At 37.7% G+C, this 18,088-nt stretch overlaps 1 long non-coding RNA gene across 10 annotated transcripts in view; it reads right to left on the bottom strand.

The window, feature by feature from the left end:
* Positions 1-9,322, bottom strand: part of LOC103690816 (uncharacterized) — a 30,430-nt gene extending 21,108 nt beyond the window's left edge. For 7 of the 10 annotated variants that reach the window (XR_010061359.1, XR_010061356.1, XR_010061364.1 and 4 more), the window contains exons 1-3: positions 7,961-9,322; positions 4,653-7,543; positions 1,452-3,862 (exon numbers count right to left, since the gene is read on the bottom strand). This is a non-coding gene — a long non-coding RNA (uncharacterized LOC103690816). The remainder of the gene's footprint in view (positions 1-1,451; positions 3,863-4,652; positions 7,544-7,960) is intronic. The other 3 variants (XR_010061361.1, XR_010061358.1, XR_010061362.1) reach the window with 3 other exon arrangements.
* Between the last annotated feature and the right edge of the window lie 8,766 nt (positions 9,323-18,088).

Below are 18,088 nucleotides of genomic sequence, written 5' to 3'. Positions count from 1 at the left end.
TTTTTGAAAAAACCTTGAAAAAGAACCAGGCACTATAAAACCCTTAATGCTTACATGATCAGCATTATTTTCTTGACCATGTAACACAAACTTTTCTTCATCAGGATTTCTAAGGACAACATTACCTTGCACCTGAGTACCTGCCACAAATGCACATTACAAAAAGTGTTGCAGATATCAGTACTCACTCAATCACACGAAACTTCTGTTTTATTCTGTAATTAGGCCGTTTCGTATTTTGATATTTGCAGTATGAAACTTTATGATCTTTCATGTTACTATGATGTAGTTTACTCTCTATGAAAACCACATCCTAACATAGGTATTTGGTACATTTCTCATTCTATCTGGAATTTGAAATCCCTAACTCATGCCATCATTTTTAGGACACATCCATGGAACCCAGATACTTGCAGACTTCCAAGGATAAATCATCAGAACTCCCAATCTATCTGGAGAATATGTGCCACAATTCCATGGCAAGTGTCTTGGTGATGAGACCTTTGAATCTTATGCAAGTTACAGCATCCCTACTTATCATCTATCCTTACAAACATTAAACACATGACCAGTCACCAAGTATATAATACAAATTGAGGGTTACTAGTGATATGAACGAGATGTTAGTGCTATCTGCACAGGTTACAATGACAGGGACACATGTGAGTCTCCAAATTTAAGTACTTAAAGTACTTAAGTACTCATCTGAAAATATGATGACCTCTGCTGGAGCAATATCACACATCTTTAGAAAAGACCATATAAAGACAAATCGCCCTTTTCTAGTGGGTGTTTGTAATGCAGTCAGTATTTACGGATGCAGTAGCAGTCCCATAGCAATGACTATTACCAGGTACACACCCAAACTCTCAACACAAACATATGCACATACAGATGCATTAGGCATTTCTTACTCTAGAGAAAGTATACATTCATAGTCTTGAGAACTGATAAGCATGACACTATTTCTTGGCTGAACTACAACAATAAATTTAAAGTGAGAAGAGTAATTAACAGCACCATTGTGTACTCACCTGTACATATAAATCAGGTGCCCCATAATGTAAATGATTCTTAACCTGAGGGTTGCCACCTCTTTGGAAATCAAATAACCCTTTTGCAGAAGTCACATATCAGATATCCTGCATATTAGTTACTTACATTACAATTTATAACTAGCAAGACTACAGTAATGAAGTAACAATGAAAATAATGTTATGGTTGGGTGTCACCACAACATGACGTACTGTATTAAAGCTTTGCAACATTAGGAGAGTTATGAACCACTGAATTATGTGATGAAAGCCCACAGTATCCCTGTTCTGGATACTGGACATGTTCTTTATGACAACCCTATGTCATTGTGGTGTTCTGACCTGTGTTACAAATAAACATCATGAAAATACCATGGCATATATGTGATTTCAAATGTCTCTGCATTATTTACAGACCTGTAGAAACTCGAAGAATTCAGAGCAAATCCTCATAAGCGCTCTCTTACTTCCTTGAAAGAGTAGCTGCAAAATGAACACACTGTATCTGTGATGAAGCCTGTGAATATAACCTGAACCTGTGAGTCTGTTTCTGCCATTATATATATAGAAGACATTTCTTGATGGCAAGCGTACAAGAATATGTTAGTAGGGTTGTTAAGGACATATTTGTGTTTTAATAATGGGTATGTAAAAAACAGGGAATGTAAGCTTGCCAGAAACACTTCTAACATACACATCTAAAAGTAAGGTCTTGATGTCCCCTCAACTAGGCACTATCTAAAATCATTCCAGAAATATGCAAAAAGAAATGTGATGACACCCCTCTTGGCACTAGTCCTCATATACCTTGGTACTGCAACACTTACCTTAGATATCTAAGATCACATTGTTTGTGCTGTGGTATCTACGTCATCATTTACCTAAAAATTAACAAACTTCCCTCAACATTTTTCAGGGTCATTGTACACTCTTGAAGGGAGTGTGAAGGCAAAAGTCATGTAACAAAGGCATGGTGACAAGAAAAATACTACCCCCACCCCACCATATATAAACCATATATCACTTAATGATTTCAGACTCCTGAGCACTTCCATGAATATGAGCAGTGTTCCATTTCATTGAATTTTCTAGTGCACCATGAAGATCAAACCTATCTCTAAAAACACAATGCAGAATATTAACTTGGCAGCTGTTTCATTTTGCTATAAGCACCGAAAGCTCTCTAAGTCATTTTATCATTTCAGAATCATGCAAGCTATGGTGATATTTGTAGACAAAGCCTTGCAGATAGTTGTTGTTTATTTCAGAGGATAACTCGGAAAATTGCACAATTAAATTTACGTTGAAGGGCAGGAGTAAAATCACCTGAAATCTCGAGTATGTCCCTGTCAGGATAAACATTAAATTTATACCTTTGGTCAGTAAAAAGTCAATGAAACCTGAAAGTTCTTAGTAATATTAGCAAAGTTTCATTTTTTCCACCACCAGGTTAAAAAAAACAAAACAAAACAAAAGAACAGCATGCTTACATTCAGGGTGATGAATCCAGGACAGCAAGGCAGGGCACACACATTCTTTCAGCTCTCATGAGATTTACAAAATAAACTAACTTTTACAGAGCATAGGAACTGATTAGGCACACCCTTCATATCTACTGGAGTTTGAAGATCGCACAGTCTTTACTGTGCTATGATTATTTTCTCATCTACCTCCCTTCTAGCAAGATTCTGTCCACCTTTCTGTGTATTTTCCCTTAAAGGGACCAAAGAAAAAGGAAAAGATATGGTTCAGGATACAAGTTATTTAACCTGGATTTCTGTCCAACTTTGTCAATGATCACTGAAACTCAAAGTCCACCTGAATACTTGGAATGATGAAACAGTAAAACAGTTGTCAGAGACCTTATCTTTTCTTGACTAATATTAGAATATTCTATCTCATTTTTAGTAATATTGTTAGAATCCCATTATTTTTTAACTAATAATTGCCAAAAAACATGATAAAAAGTTATAGATATTAACAAAGATGTATTTTACGCTATGGCTTAGCCCCACTTGATGACACTCTCTCACCATGATGCTTTGTGCTAACTCTGAAAAACAAAACAGTTAAACACCTATTTGGTACATGCCTCGTTCTATGTGTACACACAGAAATTCAGTAGGTCATTGCGTGATTTTAGGATGTATCAATCTTATCTCGAGACTTGACAATCTCACAGAACAATGGCTTGGTATGGTGCATTTAGTCATTTAAGAGGATACCTACAAGCATCGCATGGTCAACACTGTAGTGATGAATTGTGGTACATACCTGTAATCCAAGCACTCAAGAGAGAGATCAGGAAGATCAGAAGTTCAAGGTAATCCTGATCTATATAGTGAGTTTGAAGCCAGCATGGGCTGCATGATACCTTTTCCCAGAAGAAATTCAAATTTAAAACACGGTAATGATAGACACAGGAAAACACTGGACCCTTGTTTAGGTCTCTACCACTATGAGTGTGAATGAACTTTTATTCACAAGGTTAAAGTAAACTTTGATGCCTAGCAGTAATACTGGTGATATATTCCTGTTTTAATGACATGCAAATGTTTAAAAGAGAGGGAAATATAAAAACCTAAAACAATCAAATGGAAATCTAAAAATTGTAATGAGTACATTTGGCATCATCTCATACCTATGTACCACTCACAAATCCAGAGAATTCCTGCTAAACACTCATGGAATCCAGACCTGGATTCCTCATTTACACTGATACTAAAAACCAGTCTCCGGTCCAACACCACAAATGTGTCACTTACTTAGTTCTTAGCAAGGTTCCCCCAGTAGCCTTCTCTGAAATGCTGTATTCTCTTAAATAAAACCTGAAAAGATGCACAAAATATATTTTTAAGATATAATATGCAATGACACCTACTACCCCACCCCTTTTCCCTGACACTTCAATACTGCTTACATATTTCTATTGCTTTGAGGGTAGCAGCACTATCAGATAACTCCATTCTCTTTTGATTGGGTATGGAAAACATATCTTAAGTTTACTTCTGGGCTGGCTGATATGCAATATTGACAATGAAACATGTTACAATCCACCCTTGAAAATCACAAGTTGACATTTGTCATCTACCATTTTAAAAAGTACAGTAGAGCCAGGCACAGTGCACGCACCTGTACCTCGGCACTTAGGACAGATGAGTAAAAGGATCATTGCAAGTTCAATGCAAGTGTGGTCTACAAAGGGAGCTCCGGGCTACCCAGAGCAGTGCTTCTCAACCTTTGTATTGCAACCCCTTTGAATCTGTGAATGACTCTGGGAATGACTCTTCCACAGGGGTCACCTAAGGCCCTGAGAAAACACAAATATTGAGGAATATTGAGAAGTATTTGTGGTTTTATAGCATCTATATTAGAAAGGGAGAAATATAAAATTAGCTAATAAGCTGTACATTTGAAAGTAAGATCTCTAATGAGCAAAGGTACCAATTTCTACTTGTGATCTAGTCAAGGTGTTCACTGGACTACCATAAAAAAACAGATAAACACCAGGTTAGATGTATTTTTCTTACACACACACACACACACACACACACACACACACACACACACATATATGATCAGATATTCTGCAGTATGTTATAATCAATTTACACTCACCAGGCTATTAGTAAAGACCTAATGGAAATCTTTTTTTTTTTTGGATAACGATGTCTTCTTGAAGGGAATCTGAAACAAAAATACAAATTAGGATTGAGACCATAGCTTACTCTGTCAGGGCACCTATTCACTTCTTTGTCCTACTGTCATGACTAACGGATATTCCAAATTTATTGGAAGGGCTAGATTGACTTTAGGAGAGTCTATTCTTTTTTGTTTGAGATTCTGCTAATTATACTGTGCTTATTGATGGCTCGGTAGTTCATAAAAACCACAGTGAACCAAAATGCAATCAATACCGCAAAATTCACAGATTCAACATGAATCTTCATACAATATAAAAATGTAATTATCAGCAAGATTGTTGAGAGCGCTACCATTTCTCTCCTTCTAAAAATTATTTGAAATAGATTTACATCCATTATTGAATAGATTTATATCACCCTTGAAATAGACGTCACCTTTGAAACATTATTTAAAGTCGATTTACATCACCTTTCCCACCTTTTCCTCACAACTCCTTCCCATCTACCTTCTCTCTAATCCCTCCCATGCCCCCATCCCACTCTCAAGCTGATAGTCTTATTTTTATTATTGCTACACACACACACACACACACACACATACACACACACATACACGTCTATATATCTACATATGCAGAGTCTGCTTTTGTGGTTGATGTGTATATGGTTTAAAGGTCCACTGTGCACTGGACAACAATTAAGGATGCATCCCTGGGAGACACTAGTTCTCTTCTCAGCATTACTTGCTTGTAGATCTTTGTTTAGGGGTACTAGCCCCCAAAATTTCCTTCTTACACACTGATATTGCCATTGTTCTGGTTTTGTTTACACAGCCAATTATTAAGAGGCACTGGTTCACTGCAGAATTCTTGGGTCTTAAATCTTTCAGGGTGCCTCTTCCATGATGTCTTCTGAGCCACAGATGCAGGGTCTATGATGGAGATGTAGCTATTGGGGTTGAGCTCTCTGCAATTTGTTGGTCTCTATACTGTTTCCAATTGGGGGTTCTCTATAATGCTCTCCATTTGTCGTAAAGGGAGACTTCATTGATAAGGAGTAGTAGCTATATTTGTCTGTGGATACAATGATAAAATTTAAACTATAGTAATGCCTTTATCTTTCTAAAACCTCTCCCACCCACCTCTTCCCACACTTGATCACCATCCCTGTTCCCTTCCTCACTCCTTTCCCCACCCAGTTCAGTCTCTCCATTCATTTCCTATGTATATCTTTCTGAGTGACAGTCACACATCCTCTTTTGGATCCTCCTTATTACTTAGTTTCTTGGGGTCTGTGGATAGTAGCATGGTTATAATATACTTTATGGTTAGTGTTCACTTACAAGTGAGTACATACCATATGTGTCTTTCTGGGTCTGGTTACTTCACTCAGGATGATATTCTAGTTCCATCCGTTTGCCTCCAAATCCATGTTTTTCTTTTTAATAGCTTAATATTATTCCATTGTACTGATGTACTACATCTTCTTTATCCATTCTTAGTTGAGGGACATCTAGGTTGTTTCTAGTTTTGCTTTTCACTGAATCCTAACCTCTTTATATATCTTCTTCATCTTTTTTGCTGAAAACACTTATCGAAGATATAGTTGAAAAATAAATGTTTCTAATGATTGAAAGTGGTATCATTACATACCTGTATAGTAGTCGAAACTCTCACAGGACACCCACCAAAACAAAGCAATATGGGATTACACACAACTTTCATCTGCCTGGATACTGAAGATCAGGAGGTCCACTCTGTGTTATGATTCCTGAATTACTTACCTGGTTATCAGTAATCTCTGTTAATGATATTTTCAGTTACCTTTGAATGCATTTCAAGAGAAGATGAACAAACACCATGAAAATGTGTCTCAGATTATAGCCCTACAGGACACATGCCCACTTCTTTGCCCTTAAACATTAAGAGGCACCCTAACTCTACATAAACAGATCATTAATTCAAGCTTTACAATACCCTTGGGAAAGCTACTAGGCTAGGAGTTCCATAATGGCAAACCAGTATATATCCAATCCCCTAACAATAAAGTTCAGTATGAATTTTTTCTACTATATGAAAAATTATGCTTCATAGTCATTGCAAGTGCTGGGGGCTTCATCATTTCTTACCTGAACAACTGCAAAAAAGCATGGTGCCAAGAAGAGAATCGTATGACACCTACTTCCTATATACATGCAGAGTACTTACCTGGATCTTAGCTGTGTTCTACATGGCATTCATTATCTCAACTCTGATGTCTTGACCTGTCTCTGCAAAACATGCTTTGGAGATCTGTGTTATAGAAGCTTCACTCTACCTATACACTTGAAAATTCCCAAGGAAACTGCATCATTTCAAGATCCATTTATGCTATCTGGAATCTTCCTGACCCTCTGTAACAAAACCTTGAAATGCAATTCTTAATATCCTAAAAGAGCTCTACCCAAAATTCTACTGTAAAAATTATAGTTACCAGCACTAGAAAATTATTTGTGTACCTGCTCAAGACATTACAAGCATTAAATATGCACAATCAGTCCTTACTGTTATAAAACTTATGCTCAATTAGAAAGATTAATTGAGATATTATTTGAATTACATACAAGAGGGCCGGGAGGAAGAAAAAGGTTTCCAACATATGAGCCCACGGCACATTTTAAAATAAGAGTTTCAATGAATTAATATGATGCCATCTTATACCTGTTCACTAGTAAAGGCTAAATAGAAGACCTATAAAAAATATGGCAACATCAGATTAGTGACATACTCTGATCTGGTAGGATGGATGTACTATAGTCCCTCCATCACTTACCTGGTAATACCTGCTTATTATTAGGATCCAATCAACAATCCTTTCTGTATTATTCTGTTATGTTGAAGAGAAAATAACATGTAAAATGTTTTAGAATATAATTGGGACACTAGAGTATTAGTTTGTGTACAAATATTGTTAAGGAATAATTCAAGCATGCCTTAATTCTTGGCTTAATTCTAGGCCAAGAGCTTCGTCCAGAGTTAGCACTTGTAGAAACTGGGCACCAACAGAACATCTACTGACTGATACTGGGCTAGCAGTGTCATAGTAGTAACGAGGGATTAGTATCAAGTCAAATTCATTATTCTCAGTTCAACATAAATGTATCACTAAAATTATAAACTCATGTCTATTAGAACTGCTAAGACTGTTAATAGCTTGAGAAAACTATACTGTAGAGAAACATTAGGGACACAATTATCACACATTTATGCATATGGAGATTAGTTGTCCCACATGAGTACTTACCTACATATAAGCAGTGTTCCCTTGAATGCCTTTTGTAGCCTACTGAGATGGGTTGGCCTGCCTCTGAAAGACATACTTAGGAACACTTACTAAATATATCAGTGTCATTTCTACAAATATTGCACTTAAAATTGTCTATACTGGGTTAGGCTGACTTTCTCACTTAGCTGACATAGCATTTTTCTTTGTACTTCTGTGTTGTCTTGAATAGAAACTGAAAAACAGGTTAAAATTTAGTTTCAGAATATAACTTGTTCTACTAACCTACCTGTCCATTCTCGTGACCACGATGATGGCTAAGAGACACAACCGTTCTATTTGAATGTTTGGATTAATTCAAAGTTAACAGTATTTTCAGAAGAATCCATCTTTCCTTGATTAGACAACTGCAAAATAAAGCTCAAGTTCACTGCTAGCTTGGAGTTAAAAAATGATAATTAATCCACAGTAAAATTACTCAGTCTTCCTAAGTGAAACAAGTTTTCTTTGTACTATGAAAGCATAAATCCATAGTTTCTTGAATTTTTATGGATGTAAATGGTTCTTTCCTGATCTCCAGGAACAAAGGCTTGTTAATTGTATGGCCATTATGGTTACTTTTCCCTATAAAGGACAATCAGATAGCTTTTGACCTGATTCAGGCTCACCTCAGCACTTACCTCAATACCTACTATACAAGTTGTTAACTACCGTAGTTATGATAGCCACCATATCTTGACAGGTACCTGAGAAACAAATGGTGGAAAATACATTTAATATACTTTTGGTTTAACCAGGACACTGACAGAGTTTCTTGGTCTTTTGTATCATTTCATGAGATGTAAAATGAGTTCTGAACCCTGATGTGAAAAGGCCTAGGAAGGGATATCTTTGCCAAAGTTCTATGGTCGATTTTGTTGTGATAAACAGTAAATCAATTATTTAAACCATGAGTATTTAAACTTCAAAGATATGAATACTGTTATTGACCCCATGCTTTCTTGATTAGAAAACATTGTATCAGTTTAGTTAAAGTTCATATCATTTCATTTTTTGTTGCCTGCCACGGTCCCTTTTCAACTGCTGAGGTATATTACACCATTATTTCCAAAGTAAAATACATGAAAACAATGTAATTAGGCAATCATAATTGGGGACACAACTTTCCTAAGATGCCTAAAAATCTCATGGGCATTAACATGATTTAAGTTAGTACTTATAGGATATCTTCAAAGTTCCACATACACTTCAGATTTTCCAGAAGGTCTTTGTACTGGCTAGTTTTGTGTGTCAACTTGACCCAAGTGCACAGAGATCAACATAACCTAAGAATATATAAATTGTAGAATCTCACGCTTACTGATAATGTTAATGACAAGCTATTTTCTTTTTTTTTTTTAATTTTTTTTTTATTAACTTGAGTATTTCTTATATACATTTCGAGTGTTATTCCCTTTCCCGGTTTCCGGGCAAACATCTCCCTCCCCCCCCTTCCTTATGGGTGTTCCCCTCCCAACCCTCCCCCCATTGCCGCCCTCCCCCCATAGACTAGTTCACTGGGGGTTCAGTCTTAGCAGGACCCAGGGCTTCCCCTTCCACTGGTGACAAGCTATTTTCTTAATTGAAGGTTATAATACTGAGCATAAATTTGATCTAATGGTCTTACAAACATCTTTCCATCATCAATATTTTAAAGTATATGGAGCCTCCAGTGAGTTAATGTCATCATGAGATTACAATATGTTAGGAAAGAGTTTAATGCAGTAGCTGCCCAAAACAAAAAGAGGTAGGATTATTTTGGGGTTCCCACTCAAATCTTACCTAGAAATATAAAGATTCATAAGTCTGTATTGGAGCACTTTTCTTAAAATTCCTTGGTAGCAAGATTCCATTCATGACTTAAATTGGATTTGTTTTTGACCTCATAACTGTCAAAACCTTAGGAAATCCATGTGAGATGTGCATGCAGGACACATCTTCATCAAAAGTGAAATCAGTTACATCCTTCATCAGGGTACCATCCAAAACTACTTATATACTTCTAAAACTTCAAAGATACGAATACTGTTATTGACCCCATGCTTTCTTGATTAGAAAACACTGTATCAGTTTAGTTAAAGTTCATATCATTTCATTTTTGTTGCCTGCCACAGTCCCTTTTCACTGCTGAGGTATATTACACCATTATTTCCAAAGTAAAATACATGAAAACAATGTAATGGCAATCATAATTGGGGACACAACTTTCCTAAGATGCCTAAAAATCTCATGGGCATTAACATGATTTAAGTTAGTACTTATAGGATATCTTCAAAGTTCCACATACACTTCAGATTTTCCAGAAGGTCTTTGTACTGGCTAGTTTTGGGTGTCAATTTGACACACGCTAGAGTTATCGCAGAAAAAGAAGCCTCAGTTGCGGAAATGCCTTCATGAGATCCACATCTCAATTTTCTCAATTAGTGATCAAGTGGGGAGGACCCAAGCCCATTGTGGGTGGTGTGGTCCCTGGGCTGGTGGTCTTGGGTTCTATAAGGAAGCAAGCTGAGCAAGCCAGGGGAAGCAAGTCAGTAAGTAACATCCTTCCATGGCCTCTGCATCAACTCCTGCTTCCTGACCTGCTTGAGTTCCTGTCCTGACTTCCTTTGTTGATGGACAGCAATGTGGAAGTGTAAGCTGAATAAACCCTTTCCTCCCCAACTTGCTTCTTGGTCATGATGTTTGTGCAGGAATAGGAACCTTGACTGAGACAGAAACATGCAAGATATTTGAGTCAATACAGTGTCTTGTGACAGATAAATCTTCTCTAATAATGTGACCCAGAGACACCCATATCTAACAGTTTTAGATAACATCTTACATGAAGACCTAAAAATTACCCAGAAAAATATTGTTTGGGACTTGTCTCTTACCTGAGTAATTAAAAATATGTGTATACTAAAATTACTAGATATTGATAATTTCTTAGTGGGATAGCTGACATCTTCATACTCATCCACTTTTAGTAACATATGGCCGTCGCTCTTCATTGTTTAGCTGAAAAATATCAGTTATGTCTAGCAGTTAAGTAAACAATAATATTTTTGCCAGATTGCTGAAAATACCATAGTCATTTTTTTTGGTTAGGTTTACCATAACCCCTGAAAAATCAAAATAACATGCTCACAAACAGAATAAGGTATACCATCAACCAGCAACTCCAATAGGTCTATCTGAGAAATCTCAGTCTTAATAATATAGCTTAAACAACCATCATCACTTACCTGGATATCCACAAAATAACATGGTTACTTGTATGCTAAAGGAAGTTGTTATTTCTTAGTTGTAATTTCAATACACACTTAATACCCAGGTAGCAATATTTTACTTTCTTATCCAGTTATTCAGCCAATATTACCATGGTTAAGGACTCTATGCTCTATTACGTGGATCATTTCATAATATATTGGTCACTAAAATAATAAAGACACAATTCTATTTTAGCAAACTACATGCCAAATCCTCTGATCTCTGTATCTTCTAGAGTCATTTAAGGTTCTTTAATGCTTTCACTTTGTGGCCCTCACCAGCCTCAGTCAGTCCTTTCCTTTTCTTTCATCTCTAACATGGTGAGCATTCTAAACAGTTAAATTTCCTTAAATTCTTGTTCTGTCTCCTGGTTCTAGGAATTAAAGTGACAAGACTTCATTATCTAATGAGGGCTGAATATTGGTATATCTCTGAAAAAACTCAGGGTACAGTGACCTTGAAATTGGCCCTGATTGGAATAGGTACATTATGGCAGTTGATGAATGCCACACAAGAGGACATTTCTTTTAGGATATCTAAATATTACACATTTAGAGGCTATAGAACTATTATTAAATAATGACAACTTAATTTTTGGATTTCACATGAATATGATGTGACTATGTGGGTGAAAATGTATCGATTTACTTTATATATGCTTTAAAACATATTATTTTTCAAAATTGTTATACTTCCTAACAATTCTGAGGTTGTAGAGATTCTTCAGTGGTTAAGAGCTCTTGCTGTTCTTCAGAGAAGAGTTTGGTTCCCAGCACCCACACCTGGTGACTCGAAACCACGGGTCTTACCTCCAGTTCCAGGTATTATGACAGTATCTTCTGGCCTCCACAGACTCTTGCACTCAGGTGTACATTTGCTCCACTGTGCAAAATTGATAAAAATTTATAATATCCATTCATTATATTAGAAGTACTAACAAATTATTTTAAGTTGTAAGTACAGAACTTCTAAGATTGATAATTACTATTTTGTTACATATAAAAATTGAGATTTCCTTAAACAATAGCAACAAAAAGCCAAGACTCATTCACCCTATAAACAGACACAAGCTACAACTTTGCTGTTTATCTTTAAAATGATATGCTATTGTCTTAGTCTGTGGTCTATTGCTCTGAATAGTCACAATGACTGTCTTAGCTAAGGTTTTATCACTATAAGACATTATGAACAGAACAAATTTTATGAGGGGAACATTTAATTGGGGCTGGCTTTCAGTTCAGAGGTCTAGTGTGTTATCATCATGGTGGTAAGCATGGTGGCAGGTAAACAGACATGGTGCTGGAGAGGTAGCTGGGAAGTCTCTATCTGCGTCATCAAGCAGAAGAACGAAAGTGAGAAACTAGCCTGCCTTGAGCATCTGAAACCTCAAAGCCCACCCCAAGTGACATGCATCGTCCAACAAATGCACACCTACTCCAACAAGGCCACACCTTCTAATAGTGTTATTCCCTGGTGACCAAACACATGAGTCTATGGGGGTCATTCCTACTCAAACTACGACAATGGCCATGGAAACTCTTATAAAAGAAGGAATTTATTTGAAGCTGTCATACAGCTTCAGAGGTTTGGCCCATTATCATCTTGGCAGGAAGCATGGTGACATATAGGTAGACATGGTGCTGGAGAGATAGCTGAGGGTTCTGCATCCCAATCTGCAGATAGCAGGAAGTGAGCGAGCCACTGAGCCTGGTTTGAGCTTCTGATACTGTAAAACCCACTCCCAGTGACACACTTCCTCTAACAAGGTCACACCCACTCCCAACAGGGCCACACCTCATAATCCCTGTCAAGTACTGCCACTCCCTAATGACCAAGCACTCAAACGTATGAGCTTATGGGGACCATTCCCATCAAACCACCACAGCTATCACAAATACTACCTGCTTCACTAGTTTATAGAAATACTGATAACAAATACTTTGTCCCTTGTGACCTATGTTTTTTGGGGTTATTTTATTTATTTTTTATTGGATATTTCTTTATTTACATTTCAAATGTTATTCCCTTTTCTTGTTTCCTGTCCATAAGATCCCTATCCCCTCCCCATCCACTCCCCTTTCCTACCCCCCAGACATTCACTTACACTGGGGGTCCAACCTCAGCAGGACCAAGGGCTTCTTCTTCCTTTGGTGCCAAACAAGGCCATCCTCTATTACATATACAGCTGGAGCCATGGATCAGTCCATGTGTCGTCTTTGGGTACTGGTTCAGCCCCTGGGAGCTCTGGTTGGTTGGCATTGTTGTTTTTATGGGATTGCAAGCCCCTTCAGCTCTTTCCATCCTTTCTCTAAGTCCTCCAGTGGGGGTTCCATTCTCAGTTCAATGGTTTGAAGCTAGTGTCGCCTCTGTATTTGACATGCTATGGCTGTGTCTCTCAGGAGAGATCTATATCTGGTTCCTGTCAGCATGTACTTCTTAGCTTCATCAATCTTATTTAGAATTTAATGACTGTATACACACACACACATACACACATACACACACACACACACACACACACACACACACATATATATATATATATATATATATATATATATATATATGGAGCAGGCTCTGAATGGCCATCCCTTTAGTCTCTGCTCCAAACGTTGCCTCCATATCCCCTCCTATGAATATTTTTGTTCCTCCTTTTAAGAAGGGGTAAAAGCATCCGCATTTTAGTCATCCTTCTTCTTGAGCTTCATGTGGTCTGTGGACTGTATCTTGGGTATTTTGAGCTTTTTGGCTAATATCCACTTATCAGTGAGTGCATGCCATGTGTGTTGTTCTGTGACTGGGTTACCTCACTCAGGATGATATTTGCATGTTCAATCCTTTTGCCTATGAAATCATTGTTTTGATAGCTGAGTAGTACTCCATTGTGTAGATGTACCACATTTTTTTGTATCCACTCCTCTGTTGAAGGGCATCTGGGTTATTTCCAGCTTCTGGTTATTATAAATAAGGCTGCTATGAACATAGTGGAGCATGTGTCTTTGTTGTATGTCGGAGCATCTTTTGGATATATGCCCAGGAGTGGTATAGCTGGGTCCTCAGGTAGTGCAATGTCCAATTTTCTCAGGAACTTCCAGACTGATTTCCAGAATGGTTGTACCAGTTTGCAATCCCACCAACAGTGGACGAGTGTTCCTCTTTCTCCACATCCTTGCCAGCATCTGCTGTCACCTGAGTATTTTTATCTTAACTATTCTCACTGGTGTGAGGTGGAATCTCAGGGTTATTTTGATTTGCATTTCCCTGATGACTAAGGATGTTGAACATTTCCTTAGGAGCTTTTGGCCATTCAATAATCCTCAGCTGAGAATGTTTTGTTTAGCTCTGTACCCCATTTTTAATAGGATTATTTGGCTCTCTGGAGTCTAACTTCTTGAGTTCTTTGTATATTTTGGATATAAGGCCTCTATCAGATGTAGGATTGGTAAAGATCTTTTCCCAATCTGTTGGTTGCTGTTTTGTCCTAATGACAGTGTCTTTTGCTTTACAAAAGCTTTGCAGTTTTATGAGGTCCCATTTGTTGATTCTTGATCTTAGAGCATAAGACATTGGTGTTTTGTTCAAGAAAATTTCCCCAGTGCCCATGTGTTTGAGACTCTTCCCCACTTTTTCTTCTATTAGTTTGAGTGTATCTGATTTGATGTGGAGGTCCTTGATCCACTTAGACTTAAGCTTTGTACATGATGATGAGAATGGATCAATTTACATCCTTCTACATGCTGACCTCCAGTTGAACCAGCACCATTTGTTGAAAATGCTATCTTTCTTCCATTGGATGGTTTTAGCTCCATTGTCAAAGATCAAGTGGCTATAGGTGTGTGGGTTCATTTCTGGGTCTTCAATTCTGTTCCATTGGTCTATCTGTCTGTCTCTGTACCAATACCATACAGTTTTTATGACTATTGCTCTGTAATGCTGCTTGAAGTCAGGGATGGTTATTCTCCCAGAAGTTCTTTTATTGTTGAGTATAGTTTTTGCTATCCTGGGTTTTTTGTTATTCCACATGAATTTGCAAATTGCTCTCTCTATTTCTATAAAGAATTGAGTAGGAATTTTGATGGGGATTGCATTGAATCTGTAGATTGCTTTTGGTAAAATGGCCATCTTTACTATATTAATCCTGCCAATCCACCAGCTAGGGAGACCTTTCCATCTTCTGAGATCTTCCTCAATTTCTTTCTTCAGAGATTTGAAGTTCTTGTCATACAGATCTTTCGCTTGCTTGGTTAAAGTCACACCAAGATATTTTATGTAATTTGGGACTATTGTGAAGGGTGTCATTTCCTTAATTTCTTTCTCAGCCCGTTTATCCTTTGAGTAGAGGAAGGCTACTGATTTGTTTGAGTTAATTTTATACCCTGACACTTTGTTGAAGTTGTTTATCAGGTTAAGTAGTTCTCTGGTGGAACTTTTGGGGTCACTTAAGTATACTATCATATCATCTGCAAATAGAGTTATTTTGATTTCTTCCCTTCCAATTTGTGTCCCTTTGACCTCCTTTCGCTGTCTGATTGCTCTGGCTAGGACTTTGAGTACTATATTGAATAAGTAGGGCGAGAGTGGGCAGCCTTGTCTAGTTCCTGATTTTAGTGGGATTGCTTCAAGTTTCTCTCCATTTCGTTTGAAATTAGCTACTGGTTTGCTGTATATGGCTTTTGCTATTTTCTTTTGGCTGTTTTGTCTCCATATTCTTCCTTGACAGATCACCAAGGCCAAATCATTGACAAAGGGGGAGGCCTTCCTTATTTCTGGAACTGCTTCAGAGATTAGATGGGCTATTGGAGTCTTAGAGTTGGGGGGCTGGCTGGCAGTGCTGATCTGTTATAGGGCTATAGGAACTTAAAGAATATTAAGCTTGAGTAAAACTTTGGAGAGGGTAGGGAAGCATTTTTGTTTTGGTTTTGCTTTGTAGAGGGAAAGGTATGGTTACTGCAAGAGCTTGAAGGCCTGACTGTGAAATAGCCTGGAGATCAAGAAGTTCTTGTTGGCAGGAGATAGTGTAGGTGGTAATAGATTGGCTTTCTGAGACAATACCATCTGGAATATAATGGGGTGTAATCTGGAAGATAGAGGATAGACAGAAGCCAAAAATAGAACAAAGTTAAAAACAAGGGGCTAGAGAAGAAAAAAGCATCTAAATGCATCTTGAAAATGTTTCTAGAAACTTTGCCAGACAGCATGTATATACTAAATTTTTATTTAGGTCTTCTAATATATGATGTTTTGTTTAAGATTCTGAGTCTTTCCTCTACTTCTCCTGAAATATGGATGCAGAAACCATAGGTTTCTTTAAGGTGGGTATGTATGCCGCCTGCTTATACAGTAGGTATATCTAGTGCTATTTGTTCTAGAGGGTTGTTTTTGCCAAGCAGTTGACGCTTTGTTGCTATGGTTCTATAGCAATCGCTATGGTCTTCAAGGTACACTGCAGAACGAGAGTGGTATTTCTGATAGTTCCCATGTCTACAGCTGGGGTTCTCAGTGGTTAAATGTGTCCTCTAATAATTAGCCCAAATTCACCTGTTCCTCCACTGGGTTTTTTGGTGGAAGCACTTCAAAGTGGGGGAATACAAGGCATCCCTGGACCTTTATTTTTGTCACTTCTGAGGAGAGACTACGAAGCAACAGTGCTTTCTTTTTAACAGAGACTAGGCTGTGAAAGCCATAAAAAGTTGGGGAATCACTTGAATCTGCTTCTTAGACATAGAGGACAATCTGTGCTTCAAGATTGCAAGCACTACCATGTAGTAGCCCTGCCACTTAGTATGGAGGGCAGGATATAAGTTGGAGACACAAAGAAAGTAGTATGTCGTCTTTCTGGCTTACTCTGGCATTTGGTTCCAGAATCCAAATACTGGTGGTCAGTCACTAATTGACTAGAAGAAAGACTTCCAGGATTTCTAAGTATTGAGCTCTTTTGGGTTGATGCCAGGAAAACAATCATGTGTGCACAGAAATCAGTCAATAGTCAAATGAGTGGGAGGGACCTGACAGAATGGGTCTGGAAAGGACAAAGTTAAAGGGAAAGTAGAGGAGGCCTCATCTGGTTATACATAGAATCACAGTTATAATGTTCAGAGTGCCAGCGGTCAACCTTACTAGTAAGTGGTATTTTTTGTGCTATTTACAGCAAAAGAAATCAATGAGGGGTTTGTTTATGTTGTTAACATTGTTTCTTGACCACAGTTCACAGAAGCCATTTAGAAAACATAAGCATCCTGATCATTACCTGTCTCCCATCCAGGGGCAATAGCATTGGACAAGACCACAGGGGAAAAATGCTTGTATAAGATTGCATCCTGGACTTTCATAGGATGGAAACCAAAGCCACTACCATATCCGATCTGGGCCCTACCTACATTTTTACCTTAAGGTGGATTTTGTCACTGGGGCCTTATAGGTTAAGTATCTCCTATTTCATCATTGCTAACAGTGGAAGAGGAAATGGAAGAGAATCCTGAGGACTAACTAGAGAGGTTAATAGGTCATCTGTGGCTAGGGAGTAGATTTAGACAGCTACCTCATCTGCTGACATTGAATCTCTTTATAGATGCATTCAACAGTTAGAAACACTAGACAAAGTCACTACTCTGTTTATGACTAGAATAAAATGATGAGGAACATTTGAAACTTAAAGCCCTGTCAGAAGGCAGCATAACAGGAGAGCCACAGATATTTGGAAAAAGGAATTACCTTCAGGTAGGACTGAGTTTTAGACCAACAAAAAGCAAAGGATTGCCTTTTTGTAGGAGGGGTTGATTCCTTAAGGCAGAAGTACATTAGTTAAAATACAATTTATAAGTTCTCAATACAGTAAGCGCCATGACTACTGTTAGCTTTCAT

Source organism: Rattus norvegicus, chromosome X, assembly GCF_036323735.1.
Source record: "Rattus norvegicus strain BN/NHsdMcwi chromosome X, GRCr8, whole genome shotgun sequence".
Taxonomy (NCBI): domain Eukaryota; kingdom Metazoa; phylum Chordata; class Mammalia; order Rodentia; family Muridae; genus Rattus; species Rattus norvegicus.
Note: the sequence above shows the minus strand (reverse complement) of the source record. Positions and strands in the feature narration are given on the sequence as shown.